The following is an 18,329-nucleotide window of genomic DNA, read 5'->3' as shown; positions in this document are numbered from 1 at the left end:
GAGGCCCAGAAAAGACATACCAGTGAGTGTAAAAGAACAGGCGCCCCAGTGAAATCAAGCTATAAGTGTACGGTAAGGCCAAGTAAGAACATAAGATATATAATAAGTGTAAAAGAACGGGCGCCTCCGTGATAGCGAATAATGAATATACAGACAGTGACATCCCATTCCCTGTAACGGCGCCTGTAACAGTGTCATGAACTACTCCCCTCCCTTGTGCAGTCAGTATAACCCCCCCCCCCGTACTTAGTCTAAAAACTTAGTGCCAGAACAGTGAATGCCTCACAACAGTGGCTCCTCACCACGGACAGTGTAATAGGGCTTTTTCTGTCCTGAACCAGACTAGACTTCTGTGCGGTACTCTACCCACTAATACCAGCCTATGTATTGATTTTTGCCTATGAGACTGTTTAAGACTGTCTACCTGTCCCACAGCAGTTGAATTTGTCAATATACGTGTAAGGTTGTTGCCCCGTGTTTTTATGCCATGGCCCTCTCTTGTTTGTCTAACCTCCGGTCTAGAAAGGGAACCCAGCTGCACTCTAGGCGTTCTAGGGACGGGAAGCCGCCCCTTAAACACCTAGCATGACAGTAAATGTTATTCGGACATGTTGCATTCAGCCAGTCATCACCAATATGTCAAGTGCATCTTCGCCTCGATTTAAAAAAAAAAAAAAAGTATAAGAAAGATCCATTAAACCCCATCACTGTGAAACATGGGAGGATTCTGGCTTGCACTCTTCCCTTATTTTCCTTGTCCATGCTACGGAACAAGTCTCAGCTGGGAGGAAAATTATGGTGTACCTCAACAATGGAATTTGGGAGGAATACCATGATTAGCTGCCATTCAAAATATCACATGTCTGCTTAGGGCATGGTACTTAGCATGGCATGGCCAGAAGACAATATTACAGATATTCAAGTTCACCCAACCTTCATTTTCATTTTCTTCATGCGTTTTGCGTACTATATAGGAAAACTGATATTAACACGGTGCGAGTTGACGAAACTGACGAAACCATTTCAGTGACTCGTCTCCGTTGCCTGTTCGAATTGCGTACTGTAGTTTGTCTTGGGTGGGTTCAAAGATTGAACAGAATCGACTCGACAGGGTCCCGTCACCCACACCGCACAGTGTGGTACAGGAATATTAACTGAGAAGCAAATGACATACGTAGTTATTCTTTTGCAACCCTTTACCCTGTTCAACAAATCTTAAAAAATTGGAGTATATGTAACAGCTTTAAGGTAAGTATCTGTGGTCTGCTTAAATTGAGTTTGTTGTGACCATTTCGGTCAAAACATAGTATGGTAAAAGAGTATATCCCCCCTCATTTACATTTTTAAAAATGTATCTCTTGCCATAGGGTATCGTGCATGCACTCGGAAAGGGCTTTTCAGTTGAATTGTTTTATAAAATAATTCTTAATGTGGATACAGCAATTGTTTCTTGTTACAGTAAATGTAAGGTGTAGTTTAAGCAGTAGGATTTCCATACCAGCTCATTTATTGTTGCAGTATGTTTCCCATATTTTTCTGACTTTTTATAGTGGTTAACAAATGTATCGCAATGATTATTTCCCTGTTGTTTTATCTTCATTTGACCAACGCATCCTGTTTCAAGAGTGTATGGCAGACACTAAAAAAAACTGTGCAACTGTACCCATTTTCATTTGGTTTTCCATTTTGGTGTGTGTGGCCAAGTTATTGTTGGTTATGTTTAAGGTTAGGATACTGGAGATAAGAGCTAAATATAATGGTTTGTTGTGGAACCAGCTGGTTCAACTTTTATGTGTATAATAATGGCTTATGCAAATAACCAAGACAGAAAAGGAGCAAGGAAAAAGGAGTGTAAGGAATGTGGCTTCACAGGAAGGGTGAATGATGAGGGATTAGGCCTATGTAAGAAATGTGAAGAAGATGAGAAAAGAAAGCAGAAGACATCTCCATTGCAGCAACATGGTGAAGGATGACAACGAGAGGTTGCAGTGTGACGGATGCGGGCTCTGGTTTCACCAGGAAAGTGAGAAAATTGGAAAAAGCTTTTACAAGGAGTTTAAGAAAGAGGAAGGAAGTTTGCATACCCAAGGTGAAGAAGAATCTGGATGAGATGAAGAGAGAATTTGGAAATGTAGAGGGAACTGTTGAGTGATAAAGTGGTTGAAAGGCTGACGGCAGTTGAGGATCTGTGGAAGGATAGGACTCTGTCTGAGGAGAATACTGGTATGGTAGATGAAAGAGTAGGGGATATGGTGATGGAAGTGAGGAGAATGAATGAAGAGATGCTAGAGAGAGTTAAAATGCTAGAGAGGAAGAGATAGTGAGGAAGGTTATGGAGGCGAATGGTGGAGAACTTGGATGAAAGCGAGGACTTAGAATGAAGGAAGAATAATTTGATTTTCTTTAACATTCCAGAAAGAAAAAAGAGGAACCAAAAGATACAGAGCAAGAAGATAGAGTATTCTGTACCGAAATGTTTAAAGCAGCTACAAATATAAATAAGGTTGAAACAGAGAAAATATTTAGAGTGGACAAAAAGATGCAAGGGAAGTATAGACATTTCCTAATAGGACTGAATGGAAGTATAGGTGAAGTATATATTGAAGTATATATTGAAGAGGGGTGGAAAGTTGAAGAAAGCGCAGGATGGACAGTACCACAAAATATGGATTGGTACAGATTTGACAAAGAGAGAGGAGAAAATGCTAAACTGAGGGTGGAGTTAAAAAGAAAAAGATGAAAGGTCAAATAGATAATAAAGAATGGAGAGATAGTGAGGGTTGATGAGGGACAGAGACAGTATTGAAATGAGGAGGAGGAGGAACAGAGAGTGATAAAGGAATAGGCCTATGTAATATGTAAGGTCATAAATATACAGGGTTTGTCACAAACAAAAGTCAAAGAGATAGAAGAACTAATAGATTATGGCAGTATAGTTTGTCTAACAGAAACAGAAAAAAAATTGAGAAATAGCTTTCAGCAAAGACATAATAGTCATAGAAAGCATGAGAGAGATGAAGAATAGAAAGGGAGGGTTAATGATAATTTACAAAGACAGTAAGGATATAAGCTTTAGTAAAGATATGTTATATGTATTTTAAGGGGCAAGTAGGAGGATAAGACATGGTATTAATTGTGGTACCTTATATTTCAGTGTTGATGATAAGGCGAGAAATATTGCTATGAAGGAGGAAGTTGAAAAAATCATTCAAGAAACATTGGATCTGTTACTGATAGTTGGTGATTTTAATGGACATACCGGTATAGGTTTCAAATCAGAACAAAGATTAGATAGTAATAGCAGAATAGTAATTAATTGGATGGAGAAACATGGGTTAATAATGTTAAATGATGATAAAAATTGTGAAGGGATATATACTTGGAGTAGAGACACAAAAAAGTGTAATTGATGTGTCATGTCTCCATGCTTGTTCAATCTGTACATGGATGGGGTAATAAAAGAGGTACAAGGTTGGGCAGTGGATGTTGGAATGGCCCTGGTGAGAGAGGGTAGTGTTTGGAACTCCCTGTACTGTCGTTTGCAGATGATATTGTGTTGTTGAGTGAAGACGAAGGGGAGCTGCAAGGCTTGGATGAGTTTGGAAGTGTGTGTAAGAAATGGAATCTAAAAGTGAATGCAGGGAAGAATGACGTGATGGTCTTTGAGAGAGGTGAAGTCTATGAATGTACAGTGAGGTCAAATGGTGAGGAAATGGAAAATGTTAGTACATTTAAATACTTGGGTAGTGTGATGAGTAAGGATGGAAGTTTGGAGGGTGAAGTGCTTGAAAGGGTACAACAAGGAAGAAAGGTTGCTGGTTCCTTGAAAGCAGTGATAAGAAACAGGGAAGTGAGCTTGGAAGTGAAAAAGTTACTACATGAGAGTATTGTGATACCAACTCTAACATATGGAAGTGAAGCTTGGATGTTGTTGGAAGGACGCAAGTCAAGAGTGAGAGCAGTGGAAATGAGTTATTTAAGAGGAGCTTGTGGAGTCACATGGAGAGACAGATGAGGATATAAAGGAGCATTGTGGTGTGGATGTGGATGTGATAGGAAGCATTAGGAGGAACACAGTGAGGTGGTTTGGCCATGAGGAGAGGATGGAGGGTGAGAGACTGACGAGGAAAGTGTATGTGAGTGAGGTGGAAGGGGGGAGAGGGAGGGGGAGGCCGAGGATGAGATGGAGAGGTATATGAGAGAGGGGGGTGTGAGTTGGGAGCAGGGCAGTGAAATGGCGGGGGACAGGGCGACGTGGAGGTGATTTGTTTGTGGCCACCCCGTACGGGATTGAGGCATCTGGCAATAGATAGATAGAACAAAGAATGTGTGGTATATTTATATGTATGAAGATAGATGAAGAAAAAGAGATTTTTGATATTTCTGATAATCTAATGAAAATAACAGTTAAGACGAAGTCAAAATGTACAAAATATGAGGAAAGGGAATGGATTGAAAGGGTTTACTATAAAGCTGAGAAAGAGGCATTAAAGGTATATATAAAAGTAATGGAAAAAGCATTAAGAGAAAAGGAAGTAGAAAATATGAAAGAGTTGGCTAGAGATAATGATAATTGAATTAGCTGAAAGTACTTTAAATGGACCTTGCAAGAGGTTAGAGCAGATGGAAGGGGTGGAAGACGTATGTAAGATATTCACGGAAGAGATAGGCATAGCACTGTGAGGTGGTTTGTGGAGTGAGGAGGAGATGCGGGGGTGTGCAAGGGACAGCATGGTGGAATGATGAGGTGAAACGAGCTGTGGAACAAAAGAAGAAGGCATGTAGTGAATGGCTAGTGAGTAGAGGTAGGGGAGAAGATGAGAGAGAGAAGAGAGAGGTTTATGTAAGCAGGAGAAAGGAGGTGCAGAGATTGGTGAAGGAGAGTAAGAAGAAAGTGGATGAAGAGTTTGGGAGGTATCTGAGTGTGAAATGGAGGGAGAGTAAGAAATTGTTTTGGAAGGAGGTAAAGAAAGTAAGGCAGTGTGAAAGGGATAATAGTAGGGGAGTGAAAGATAGGAATAATAGATTGTTGGTGGAGAAGAGAGAGAAATTGAGGAGATGGAAGGAGCACTTTGAGGATTTGCTGAATGTAGAGAGTGAGAGCAGTTCAAGTATAAGTGGTTGGGGAATGGCTGGGAGAAGAGATGAGAGGAGGGAGGAAGAGATCAGTAGGGCAGAAGTAGTGGAAGCAGTGAAGAAGATCAAGACGGGAAAGGCCCCAGGAATTAATGGAGTGTGTGGTGAAATGCTGAGGTATGGGGGTGAGATTGTAGTGGAGTGGATATGGAAGTTAAGTTGATTGGCTTGGGAAGAGGGAAGGGTTCCAGAGGACTGGAAATCAAGTATAATTGTTCCTTTATACAAAGGAAAAGGGGAGAGAGAAGTATGTGTTAACCATAGGGGTATTTGCCTTCTTAGTGTGACTGGAAAAATATATGGTAGAATACTCATTGATAGGGTTAAGCATATAACAGAGGAGCTAGTTGGAGAAGAACAAGGGGGATTTAGGAAGGGAAAAGGGTGTGTAGATCAGATACATGTTCTAAGATGTTTAGTGGAGAAGTATCTAGAGAAGGGAAAGAAAGTGTATGCTGCCTTCATGGACTTGGAGAAAGCTTATGACAGAATAAATAGACAAGGTAGGGGGAAGGTATTGAGAATATATGGAGTGGAAGGGAAATTGTTTAGTGCTGTGAAGAGTATGGATGAAGGAGCTAGGGCAACGGTGTGAGTGGATGGTGAGCTGAGTTAGTTCTTTGATCTCAGTGTGGGACTGAAACAGGGTAGTGTAATGTCCCCATGGCTGTTTAATATACCGGTATACATGGATGGGGTTGTAAAGGAGGTGCAAGGTAGGGCAGTGGATGTGGGGATGGCTCTAATGAATGAGGGTGAGATTTGGAAGATTCCAGTGTTGTTGTTTGCTGATGATACAGTATTGTTGAGTGAAGATGAATGGGAGTAGCAAGGTTTGGTGAATGAATTTGGGACAGTGTGTAGGAAGAGGAATCTGAAAGTTAATATAAACAAAAGTAAAGTTATGGTGTTTGAGAGGAATGAAGTAACAGAATGCACAGTGAGGTTGGATGGTGAGGATATGGAGAATGTGAGTGCACTCAAGGACTTGGGCTGTGTGATGAGTAAAGATGGAACTTTGAAGGATGAAGTGCATAAAAGGGTACAGTAGGGAAGGAAGGTTGTTGGTTCACTGAAAGCAGTGATGAGAAATAGGGAGGTGAATATGGAGGTTAAGAAGTCACTGCATGATAGTATTGTGATCCCTACCCTGATGTATGGAAGTGAGGCATGGAGCTTGCAAGAGGGGAACAAGTCAAGAGTGAGAGCAGTGGAAATGAGTCACTTGAGAGGAGCATGTGGAGTGACATGGAGGGACAGGTTGACAAATGAAGAAGTGAAAGGAACATTGTGGGGTGGATGTGGATGTGGTTGAGAAGATTAGGAGAAATACACTGAGGAGGTTTGGACATGTGGAAAGAATGGAGAATGAGAGACTGACTAAGAGGGTGTATGTAGGTGAGGTGGAGGGAGGGAGAGGGAAGAGAAGACTGAGGAAGAGGTGAAGGGATGGAGTTGAGAGGTATATGAGGGAGGGGGGAGTGAGTTGGGGGGAGGGTAGTCAAATTGTGGGTGACAGAGTGACTTGGAGGCGTTTTGTCTGCGGCCACCCTTTGCGGGATTAGGGCATCAGGCTATAGATAGATAGATAGACTTTAAAAGGCAAATATAGGAGGAGGAAAGGGAGGACCCAGGAGGCAAAAGAAGAACTACCATGGTTAAGTGAGGAAGTAAGAAGAATCAAGGAAGGGAGGAGACAAAATAGAAATAGGAGAAAGGCCATTAAAATAAACAGTAGACAGGAAGAGGAGAAATGGGAAAGGCTTTACCTAGAACAAAAGATAAGGGTACGGTACAGTCATTGATAAAGGAAGCAGTGTATAAACATGAAGAGAAATTAATAAATATAATAAAGGAGGACAGCACCAGAGGGAAAAATATGTGGAAATACATCAAAATGCTGAAAGGAGATAAGGAAAGGGCAGAGGAGGATCTAAATATATATGGAGAAAATGGTAAAGAAGTAGAGAAGGAAAATATGCAGACAGAAATACTGTATTGAATTTCTGGGGTGCAGTATATAAAAGACATGAAAAGGATATCAGTAGAGTATGGAATGAGGAAAAAAAAAAGAAAAAAAGGAGAGCAGTATGAAAATGAATGTGAAAGAATAAGGGAAGACATAAAAAGAGGGAAGTAGTTTCAAGCAGTAAGACTTAAGAGAGAGTTGAAGAGGGGGAGGAAGAAGTACTGCATATAGCCTACTTTAGCTGCATGCAGTGTAAAAAGTAGAGAACAAATGGAAATGTCATTCAAAGTAAAAGGAGGAATAATCAATATGGAAGAAGGAATTGTCAATGAGGAAAGGGTAAGACAGTGTTTCAAAACGATAGAAACAGAAAGGCAGCAGGACCAGACGAAATATGACCAGAATTTTACAAAACTCTCTTGGAAATTATAATTATTATTATTCCCATGTACAAAGGAAAAGGGGAAAAAGAAGTGTGTGGTACCAGTAACCATAGGGGCATTTGTCTTCTTAGTATAATAGGAAGTGTATGGTAGGATACTTACTGACAGAGTTAGAGAAAGAACAGATGAATTAGTTTGAGAAGAACAGGGAGGCTTTAGGAAGGGAAGAGGTTGTGTAGATCAGATATTCATTCTTAGATCTTTGGTGGAAATGTTTCTAGAGAAGGGAAAGAAGTTGCATGCAGCTTGCATGGATTTGGAGAAAGCATATGACAGGGTGGATAGACAAGGATTGTGGAAAATATAAGAATATATGGAGTAGATGGGAAGTTGTTGAATGCTGTGAAGAGTACCGGTATGTATGATGATGCTAAGGCTGCAGTGCGTGTGGGTGGTGAACTAAGTGAATTTTTCTCTTTGAAAGTTGGGTTGAAACAGGGATGTGTCATGTCTGCATGGTTGTTCAATCTGTACATGGATGGGGTAATACAAGAGGTACAAGGTAGGGTAGTGGATGTTGGAGTGGCCCTGGTGAGAGAGGATAGTGTTTGGAAACTCCCTGTACTGTTGTTTGCAGATGATACTGTGTTGTTGAGTGAAGACGAAGGGGAGCTGCAATGCTTGGTGGATGAGTTTGGGAGAGTGTGTAAGAAACGGAATCTAAAGGTGAATATAGGGAAGAGTAAAGTGATGGTCTTTGAGAGAGGTGAAGTCAGTGAATGTACAACGAGGTTGGATGGTGAGGAATTGGAAAATGTGAGTATGTTTAAGTACTTGGGTAGTGTGATGAGTAAGGATGGAGGTTTGGAGCATGAAGTGCTTGAAAGGGTACAGCAGGGAAGAAAGGTTGCTGGTTCTTTGAAAGCAGTGATAAGAAACAGGGAAGTGAGCATGGAAGTGAAAAAGTTACTATGTGACAGTATTGTGATACCAACTCTAATGTATGGAAGTGAAGCTTGGATGTTGTTGGAAGGACACAAGTCAAGAGTGAGAGCAGTGGAAATGAGTTATTTAAGAGGAGCCTGTGGAGTCACATGGAGAGAGAGGCTGATGAATGAGGATATAAGGGAGCATTGTGGTGTGGATGTGGATGTGATAGGAAGCTTTATGAGGAACACACTGAGGTGGTTTGGCCATGTGGAGAGGATGGAGGATGAAAGACTGACGAAGAGAGTGTATGTGAGTGAGGTGGAGGGGGGAAGAGGGAGGGGGAGGCCAAGGATGAGATGGAGGGATGGGGTGGAGAGGTATATGAGAGAGGGGGGTGTGAGTTGGGAGTAGGGCAGTGAAATGGCGGGGGACAGTGCAATGTGGAGGCGATTTGTTTGTGGTCACCCCAAACGGGATTGAGGCGTCTGGCAATAGATAGATAGATTCTTGGAAATCGATATTTTGCTGAACACAGTAGTAGAATGCTTGGCTAATATAATAAGTACAGGTAAGCCACCAGAGGAATGGAAAGATTCTGTAATAGTAATGATACCAGTACCCAAGATGGGCAAACCCAAAGTAAATGAGTTAAGACTCATAGTGCTAGCAAATACAGTATTGGTTATAAGCTGTTAATGGCAGTAATGATGTTGGGCATTGACCAGAACCTAAAAAATAATGAAATGAGAAAAGATACACAAGCAGGTTTCACAGAGGGAGGGAAAATAGAAAATAATATAATTTATATTAAGTTATTACCAGTATATTGAAAACACATTTGGAATGAAAATGCCACTAATTGTAATTGCTGTAGATTTTGCAAAAGCATTTGATAGTATAAGAAGAAAGAAAATTGTTGAAATTCTAATGGAGCTTAAAGTGAATCCACATATAACAGAAGTAAGAGTGAAGATGTATGGAGATAAAGATAAGTTTGGGAGAGGGTAGGGAGGTAATAATACCAGTAGAGAGTGGAATACACCAGAGGTGCACAGGCTCAACAACGTTTTTCAAGCAAGTAACATACAAAATAATGGAAAAATTGGAAAAATTGGGCAAAGGTTACCAGAATGAAAGGTTTAAGATAAGATTATTATTTTATATAGATGATTGATTATTGCTATCAAACAGCATAGGGGATGCAGAAGATGTAATACAGGAGGTTATAGAGGTCAGTGAAGAGTATGGGCTAGAAATATATAGACAGAAGAGCCAAATATTGATATTTGATATGAAAAATATACCTGATGAGATTATGGGACTAAGGATGAGTCAAAGAATAAAGTATCTTGGGATAACAATAAATGATAGTAAGAATTGTTTAAGGAAGTGTAGGGGCCAGGGGCTAGGGGCAAAACAACTAGATGTAGTTATTAAAGCAAAGATGACCATCCCTGGGTGACTAAGTAAGCTGTGAACAAAAACTACTGGACTCCATTACAGGCCATTGGCTGTCCAGTTAGAGCACCTTAACCCACCATATCATGAGGTATTTACTAGGTACTTGTATGAGCACCATCAATTTTAATAAATGGTTTACTGGATTATAGAAAACAATATGGGTGGGTGTTGCTCAGTACTGCATGTCATCTGAGGGTTACATTATGGTGCATAAAATGGGTTAGTGATGTATGCCCCCACCTACCACCAGAGAATTGGAATAACAGTTCAAAGCTTGTGCCTCGGTTTTCAATTTTTCCTTGTTCTTGAGCAGCCATATAAATATGTAGCATCTGCCAAAACTATTTTTTGGACCTGGAAAAAGATTGATGCTCATGGTCAGGATTGGAAAGCATAATTCTGTATAGTACTTATGCAGTATGCTTTGGAATAGTCAGTAAATAGTTTTGTCATGTTAAAAAAAAAAAATGGACCCTCTGATGCACACAAATTTCATAGCAGACTGGAGAAGTGATGCAGAAATCACTGCTTTTTAAACAACATAATATTACTGTAAATATGAATTTAAAATAATTTACCCCTTATGTACACCCATGAGCCAAAGTTCCGACACTCCCCTGGTTGGTAGAAAGTCGAATCCATGGCTAATAATACGCTCAGCGATCGGACACATTAGCTTAGCAGATTGATAGCAAGACTCAGAGGGTGTGTTTCACATTTCATAGCTGGAACTCTTGCAGAAAATAATACAAACAGAGCAGGGAAGGTTTATTGCGACTGTCTATGTAATGTGCATCCAGATATACCAGGTAACTTGTTATTCATCCATGTGATAAGTGGAACATATTAAAATTAGCTTGCTGTGATGGATGAGTGAAAATCCTGTAGAAGGGCTGAACCGCAGCTTCGAATATCCATCATATTTGATGGGTTTTTTAATGTTGTTGAAGAAACTAGTATGGAAACAATCGGTAAATATAAGTATGATAACTACAACAATAGATGTGCTGTTTGGCCTGGTATTAAAACGGCATACCCAACACTAGAGATATTCCTCGTAATGGAACTTTACCTAGTATTCCTCACAAAATATGGTGGAATAGCAGAATACTAGTAAAACCAAATAAGAACTTTAGATTAATATTCAGGGGGTTCTAAATTCCCTGCTGGGGGGCTACCCGTGTAGTTGGAAATTCGTATACTGTATACCCTCTCCGTGTCATGCAGAATTATCATACCAGTTTTGGTTAAATGCAAATAAGACCTTTAATAGGTCGAAAATGAGGAGGATCCTATATCCCCAGCTGAGGGGGCGATGGCCTAAAAAAAATAAATAAATAAATAAAATCCTTTTAAGACTGACATTCGCATAGGCAAACTGAACACGCCTGGAAATTTTCGTGAAAATCCATCAAATGGTCTAGGAGTCTTTTGGGGGATGGACAGAGAGATGGACAGACAAGCCACTCGGTATACAGCCGGTAGCCGTTTCTGGGATACCACCCTACTTACTTTGTTCGCAGGGTTGGTTACAGTATGATAATATTTTAAAATGTTACCGGTATTTTACTTTCTGTAAAAATATCGTACTGCCAGCCTATTAGTATTGCTGCAACAGTGCATGTACATGACAAACTTTACATTTTTCTGATGGGTGTTATGCTTTATAATTGGCGGCCTCCTATTTCTCCCATCTTTCCTGTCACTTCTTATTGCTTTTCTTTCCTTTACAGGTGGCTTTACATTGAGTAACAAGCCAAATGGTTTCCTGTAAGCCAAGAAACCATTTACAGTGCTGGATGGTAACCATATAACCAAACCATATGTGCTCCCTATGTGTCAACAAATGGATTGGTGGAGGGTTAGTGCCCCTCCCCATAAAACGAATAACTCCAAGTCAAATGGCCACCCCTTACGGGATTATGGCGTCTGGCAATAGATAGATAGATAGATAGATTTTCAAGCGATTATTTCTAGTGCTACTGACACATTACGTCAATTTTAACATGTAGTATATCCATACTTGTGTTGAATCCTAACCATGTTTCTCAAATATTTTGGTAATATGTTATCGTAATTGCATATATGCATATATTATCTGAAATAGCAGCCATGACAACAGAGGACATCACGACACCCCCAGGAGGCGACAACGGAGGGATAAGTAGGGCACTCGCAACGTTCGTGCAATATGGGCATATGTCCGTGCGCCCCTATTCCACGGAGTACACCCAGTGCAAACACCTCAGTCCGGGTGCATTACCCTCCAACCAATCCAACCCTCGCCAGGATTGGGGTGGAGCCAATAAACCAGCTCCAGACAGCACCCCAGCAACGGCCTGTAGCCAAGCACTAGCAGTGGCCCATAGCCATGCCCAAGCAACGGCCTGGAGCCGTGCACAAGCAGCAACCTGTAGCTGTGCACAAGCAATGGCCTGTAGCCGTGCACAAGCAGCGGCCCATAGCTGTGCACAAGCAACGGCTTGTAGCCATGCACAAGCAGCAGCCTGTAGCTGTGCCTTAGGAACAGCCGGTAGCCATGCGCCAGCAGCGGCCTGCCCCCGTGCAATTGCGACGGCCAGTAGCTGTGCATCTAAGAGTCAGCCTATAGCTGCTTGCAGTGCTGTCCAACCCCCCCCCCCTGCAGAACCCGTGACGGCCGATTGCTGCACGTGAGGAGGGAAAGGCACGCCCTCTCTCCTTCTGCAGTTGCTCCGAGGGGCACAACACTGGCGACGGCCCACAGCCACTCCTGTAGACAGGGGGCAGCCTGTAGTCACCTCTTGCCTACACATCGCCCCTCATACAGGACATTGACGACAGCCTGTAGCCACTCCTGCAGTCACCCTTCGTCTGCAGTCCCATCAGGTAATCAGGCCCTGATAATGGCTGGTTGCCGTACCGACGGGAAAGGGACGGCCGGTAGCCGCCCTCCTCCTGTTGCCCATGAGACCTCGGCGATGGCCGGTAGCCACGCCAGGAAGGGATGCCCCAAAAGTCCCTCGCCCCCTGTGACTCCACAACCAGAGGGAAAACCCTGCTCGAGCCGCCATATCGGTGGTAAGGCAGGCCCCACCCCTATCTCCCCAGCCCGAGACAGAGGAGGACCCCCCATTCACGGACTGCTGGAGAGGACCTGTATTGACTCCAGGGTAGCACTCCATCCAGCAAGCACCAGTGGGCAACCAGCAACTGTCGGACTCCTGTTGCCAGCAGCGCTGCAGCCCTACCCTGATGGCAAAACATTGGGAGCGAGACCGCAGCAGACGGGCTCTCCACACTGCCCCTAGTATCCCGAGACACGACCTCTCCAGTCCTGAGGAGGAGCGATGCCCTCTCCGCACTGGGCGCCTGCAGGAGCGCCAACAAGAGCTTTTCGGCCTCAGTCCTGAGGGCTGAACCCCTATAACCAGCCGCTTTAGTGCGGGGCCCTTCACTACACCTGATTGAAGCCCACTCTGGAGGATGACGCCCCTACGAGTAGTCCCGTGTCCCCTAGACAAAAAGGCATCTGAGGGGACTCAGCCGACCCTGGGCTGACACCTGCGAGCTGCCAAGCGGCCGCTTCCTTGCCCCACACCACTGCCGTGACTGTGACTCCCATGCCCGTGAGGTGAAAGTGAAAGTGACAATTGGAGCATAGTGACAGAGGTGAACTATTCCAACTCCACCAAGTGTAAGCCGAGACAGTAATAATACACTGCTATCCTGCTCCACTCAATGAACACAGGACATGTGCCTAATCATTACAAAGTATATGCAGCCCAGTAATTAAGTGTACTCCCAACTTCACTTAAGTGCAGTGTCTCTGCTTATTCTCGAGACTGCCGGTGTCCTGCTTGATGCCTACAATATCTCTGCCAGTCTGAGGTTTGCTTTTGTATAAAGTCTTGTGAAACACCTTGCTGTCCGGTATTAATAATTTGGTAATATACATGTAAGGTTGTTGCCCTGTGTTTTTATGCCCTGTCCCTTTCAGACTGTGTCTTGACTCTGGTCTAGAAAGGGAACCCAGCTATCCTGTAGGTGTTGCTGGGACGGGAAGCTGGTTGTTGCTGTATGTTTTTATGCCCTGTTCCTCTCACACTGTGTCTTGACTCTGGTCTAGAAAGGGAACCCAGCTATCCTCTAGGTGTTGGTAGGATGGGAAGCTGGCCTAAAAACACCTAGCATAACATTATCCAGACGCATAGTGAGTTGAAGTTTCGAAACACACATTCCTTGTGGTACTTTGCTTGCGGGTCATATACCTGTGTGTGAGATACAGACTCGTTACCAATTTGCTAGCCAGTCTGTCTGATTGTTCAGTTTTTCATCAGCCTTGGCTTTGACTCCCTACCAGGTAGGGGGGCATCAGAACTTTGGTTCATAGGTTTACAGTATGATAGTTTTCAACGTAGATAACAGTTGCACAGATGTGGATGTGGTACAACTGTTTTATAACATTTTAATGGATGAGAAATGACCTTTGATAGCATGTCACTTGGAAAAAGGTGTGCAGTGAACTTAACTGCCAAAATTGAGTGAAAAAAAAAAAGGAAAGTTAAACTTACTGAATTTAACTAGTTCAGACAAATACTTTGGACATAATTTGTGTTCTGGTGAACTTAGAGCTATAATTGCATGAACTGCAGTAACCTAAGTTCTACATCAAGGTTGTAGGTGGTGGTGACCATCATCCACTCACTTGGTGTAGTACTGCCAACTTCTTCACCTTTATGACTTCATTGTCGCCTCTCCTTGTTAACCTGTCTATCCTGTCACTTTTGTTACTCTTCTTTCTCTTTCAGATGGCGTGACATTGAGTGACAAGCCAAATGGTTTCCTGTAAGCCAGGAAACCATTTACAGCGCTGGGTGGTAACCATATAATCAACCAATACGTGTTCCCTATGTATCAGCAAATGGGTTAGTGGAGGGTTAGTGCCCTTCTCTGTAAAACAACTAACTCAAGACAAATGACCACCCTTTATGGGATTATGGTTGCTGGCTGCAGATAGTTCAATAGATATATAGACCTAGGTCCTCCAACCCAAAGGCGTTCTTGTGCAATATTGCACCACATTTGACAACAAATATTTCATATACAGTATATATATATATATATATATATATATACACACACATATATATATATATATATATATATATATATATACACACACATATATATATATATATATATATATATATATATATATATATATATATATATATATATATACTATATATATTGAAATAGCAGCCCTGACAACAGGAGGCATCACAACACCCCCAGGAGGCGACGACAGAGGGATAAGTTGGGCGCGCGTGACATCCGTGCGGTATGGGCATGTGTCCCATACGGACGTGCACCCCTATTTCACGGAGTGCACCCGGCACAAACACCTCAGTCTGGGTGCATTACCCTCCAACCAATCCAACCCTTGCCAGGATCAGGGTGGAGTTACTAGACCAGCTACAGACAGCACCCCAGCAACGGCCTTTAGCCGTGCTCAAGCAGCGGCCCATAGCCGTGCACAAGTAACGGCCTGCAACCATGCACAAGCAGCGACCTATAGCTGTGCGCAAGCTTTGGCCTGTAGCCGTGCACGAGCAGCAGCCCATAGCCATGCAGAAACAATTGCCTGTAGCTGTGCGCCCGCAGCAGCCTGCAGCCGTGCAATTGTGACGGCTGGTAGCCGCGTGTCTAAGAGTCGGCCTATAGCTGCTTGCAGTGCTATCCACCCCCCCTGCAGAACCCGTGATGGCTGATTGCCGTAAGTGAGGAGAGAAACGCACACCCTCTCTCCTTCTGCAGTTGCCTTGAGGGACACAACACTGGCGACAGCCCGTGGTTGTGTCAGTAGACAGGACGGCCCGTAGCCGCCTCTCGCCTACATGTGGCCTCTCATGCAGGACATCGGCGATGGCCTGTAGCCACGCCTGCAGTCACCCTTCGTCTGCGGTCCTGTCAGGGAGTCGGGACCTGGTAACGGCTGGTTGTCGTACCGACGGGAAAGGGACGGCCTGTAGCCACCCTCCTCCCATTTCCCAAGGGACCTTGGTGACGGCCGGTAGCCGTGCCAGGGAGGGACGCCCCAAAAGTCCCTCGCCCCCTGTGACTCCATGACCAGAGGGAGAACCCTGCTTGAGCCGCCCTATCGGTGGTAAGGCAGGCCCCATCCCTATCTCCCCAGCCTGAGGCAGCCACCAGGAGGAGATCCATTCACGGACTGTTGAAGAGGACCTACAGTATATTGACCCTGGGGCTGCATTCCATCCAGCCGGCACCAGTGGGCAACCAGCAACTGTCGGACTCCTGTTGCCAGCAATGCCGCAGCCCTACCCTGACAGCGAAGCAGTGGGAGCGAGACCGCAGCAGACGGGCTCTATGCGCCGCCCCTAGTACTCCAGGGCGCGACCTCTCCAGTCCTGACGAGGAGCAACGCCCTCTTTGCACTGGGTGCATGCAGGAGCACCTACAAGAGCTTTTTGGCCTCGGTCCCGAGGGCCGAACCCCTATACCCAACCCCTCTTGTGCGAGACCCTTCACTACACCTGATCGAAGCCCACTCCGGAGGACGACACCCCTACGAGTAGTCCCGTGTCCCTTGGACGAGAAGACATCTGAGGGGACTCGACCGACCCTGGGCTAACACCTGTGAGCTGCCGAGCGGCCGTTCCCTTGCCCCACACCCCTACTGTGACTGTGACTTCCATGCCCGTGAGGTTAGGTGAAAGTGATAATTGGAGCGTAGTGACAGAGGTGAACTATTCCAACTCCACCAAGTGTAAGCCGAGACAGTAATAATATGCTGCTATCCTGCTCCACTCAGTGAACGCGGGACATGTTTATAATCGTTACAAAGTATGTGCAGCACAATAATTAAGTGTACTTCCAGCTTCACTTAAGTGCAGTATCTGTCAGTCACCTTATTCTCGAGACGGCCGGTATCCTGCGTGATCCCTACACTATCTCTGCCAGTCTGTGCTTTGCCTTTGTATAGAGTCGTGTGGAACATTTATCTGTCCTGTATTAATAATTTGGTAATATACATGGAAGGTTGTTGCCCTGTGTTTTTTATGCCATGTTCCTCTCTCGCAGTCTCTTGACTCCGGTCAAGAAAAAGGAACCCAGCTATACTCTAGGTGTTGCTAGGACGGGAAGGAGGCCTAAAAACACCTAGCATAACACACACACACACACACACATATATATATATATATCCCATGGGAGGAGCCCAGTGTCCGGAATATTGGACAGAACTGGGATTTTTCAAGCCTTTGTAAAGTAGGGAACCCCGAGGTAGGGACATATGAGCTTCGCGACTATGAGCCGATAGGCGGAGGGCGGTACGCCTAGTACCCACCCAGCGCCATGCCTCGCCCAGCACCCCTGGGATCCAGTGAGTTAAATATATATATTTGTCACATTTCAGCATACTCTTCATAGTGACCTTGTCGAAGTGCAACACGTCGCCAGGTTTAAATGCATTGGAATAATAACGGTTATAATGATTAATGTTACCATACTGAATTAGAGCACATTGTCTTGCACGTGAGACTGTAGACAATGCACAGCTTAGTTGACGGCTAAGTCGATTTTTTCATTTGACCCAAGTCATTCGTGCCATACTGCTTATCGATTTGCATGTAACCACGACTAAACATGGCATGTGGTATCGGATATCGGATCTGTAAAGGTAGTTCATACGTGTTCGCTATTTTCAGGTCACCCAGGGAACATAGTTGCATCTAAATCTGATATTTCGAAATAAAAGCTTCGCTTTGGATATTTCAGGCATCTAAAAATAGGATCGTTGATCCTGTGTAGACTTACGTGATAAGCCAAACCATGGGAATACGTTGCCAGTTTGCAAGTGAATGTCTCGTCTTTGTATTGATTCTCTTATGCGAGAAAATTATTTTCAAACCAGATAACGAGAGATCTAGATCAGTATTTATACCTGTATGGATGTGTTCAATGATGGAACATGATATTTGCCTATGTGACTCGTTGCCATGTGACTGAGGGGGCGTTGCCAGGCGGATGGAACACCACTCCCTTCATTATTATCTTTAAAATCATATGAATGTTGTTATTCTGTATTGCTGTGGCTCATATACGATGAGAAGAGTTATTATTTATTTTTTGAAGCTAGAATGTATTATTTTGAGTGTAAGTAGAAAATAGAATTAAGAAGGTGTTGTGGCAAGCGCGCCGGGGAAGTAGGTGCGGGCTGCGGCACAGCTGGGTGTTGGCATTCAGCTGTCAACGTCAACGGAGGTGAGAGACTGTTGCCTCGCACCAGTTACGTGCTAAATTACATATTTTTTTGCTTTGTTTTGAAGTATTGTTTACATTACTTTGAAATTATTATATAATTGTAGTTTCAAGTGCCGTTCATTTAGTGTGTTGTAAGAAACTTTAGTTCTTGTCGATAAGTTTGTTAAGTAGTAACTAGTAAG

At 43.7% G+C, this 18,329-nt stretch overlaps 1 protein-coding gene across 2 annotated transcripts in view; it reads left to right on the top strand.

Moving 5' to 3' along the window:
* Positions 1-1,041: 1,041 nt before the first annotated feature.
* The window catches only part of LOC145406859 (leukocyte elastase inhibitor A-like), a 105,618-nt gene continuing 88,330 nt past the window's right edge, over positions 1,042-18,329 (top strand). For both annotated transcript variants that reach the window (XM_080277972.1, XM_080277971.1), the window contains exon 1: positions 1,042-1,076. The gene's annotated coding sequence lies outside the window, so the exon portion shown is untranslated. The remainder of the gene's footprint in view (positions 1,077-18,329) is intronic.

This window comes from Coenobita brevimanus, chromosome 71 (assembly GCF_032717465.1).
Source record: "Coenobita brevimanus isolate Jiangsu-jjx chromosome 71, ASM3271746v2, whole genome shotgun sequence".
Classification (NCBI taxonomy): Eukaryota; Metazoa; Arthropoda; class Malacostraca; order Decapoda; family Coenobitidae; genus Coenobita; species Coenobita brevimanus.
The sequence above is the reverse complement of the archived record's forward strand: the minus strand, read 5'-3'. Positions and strand labels throughout refer to the sequence as shown.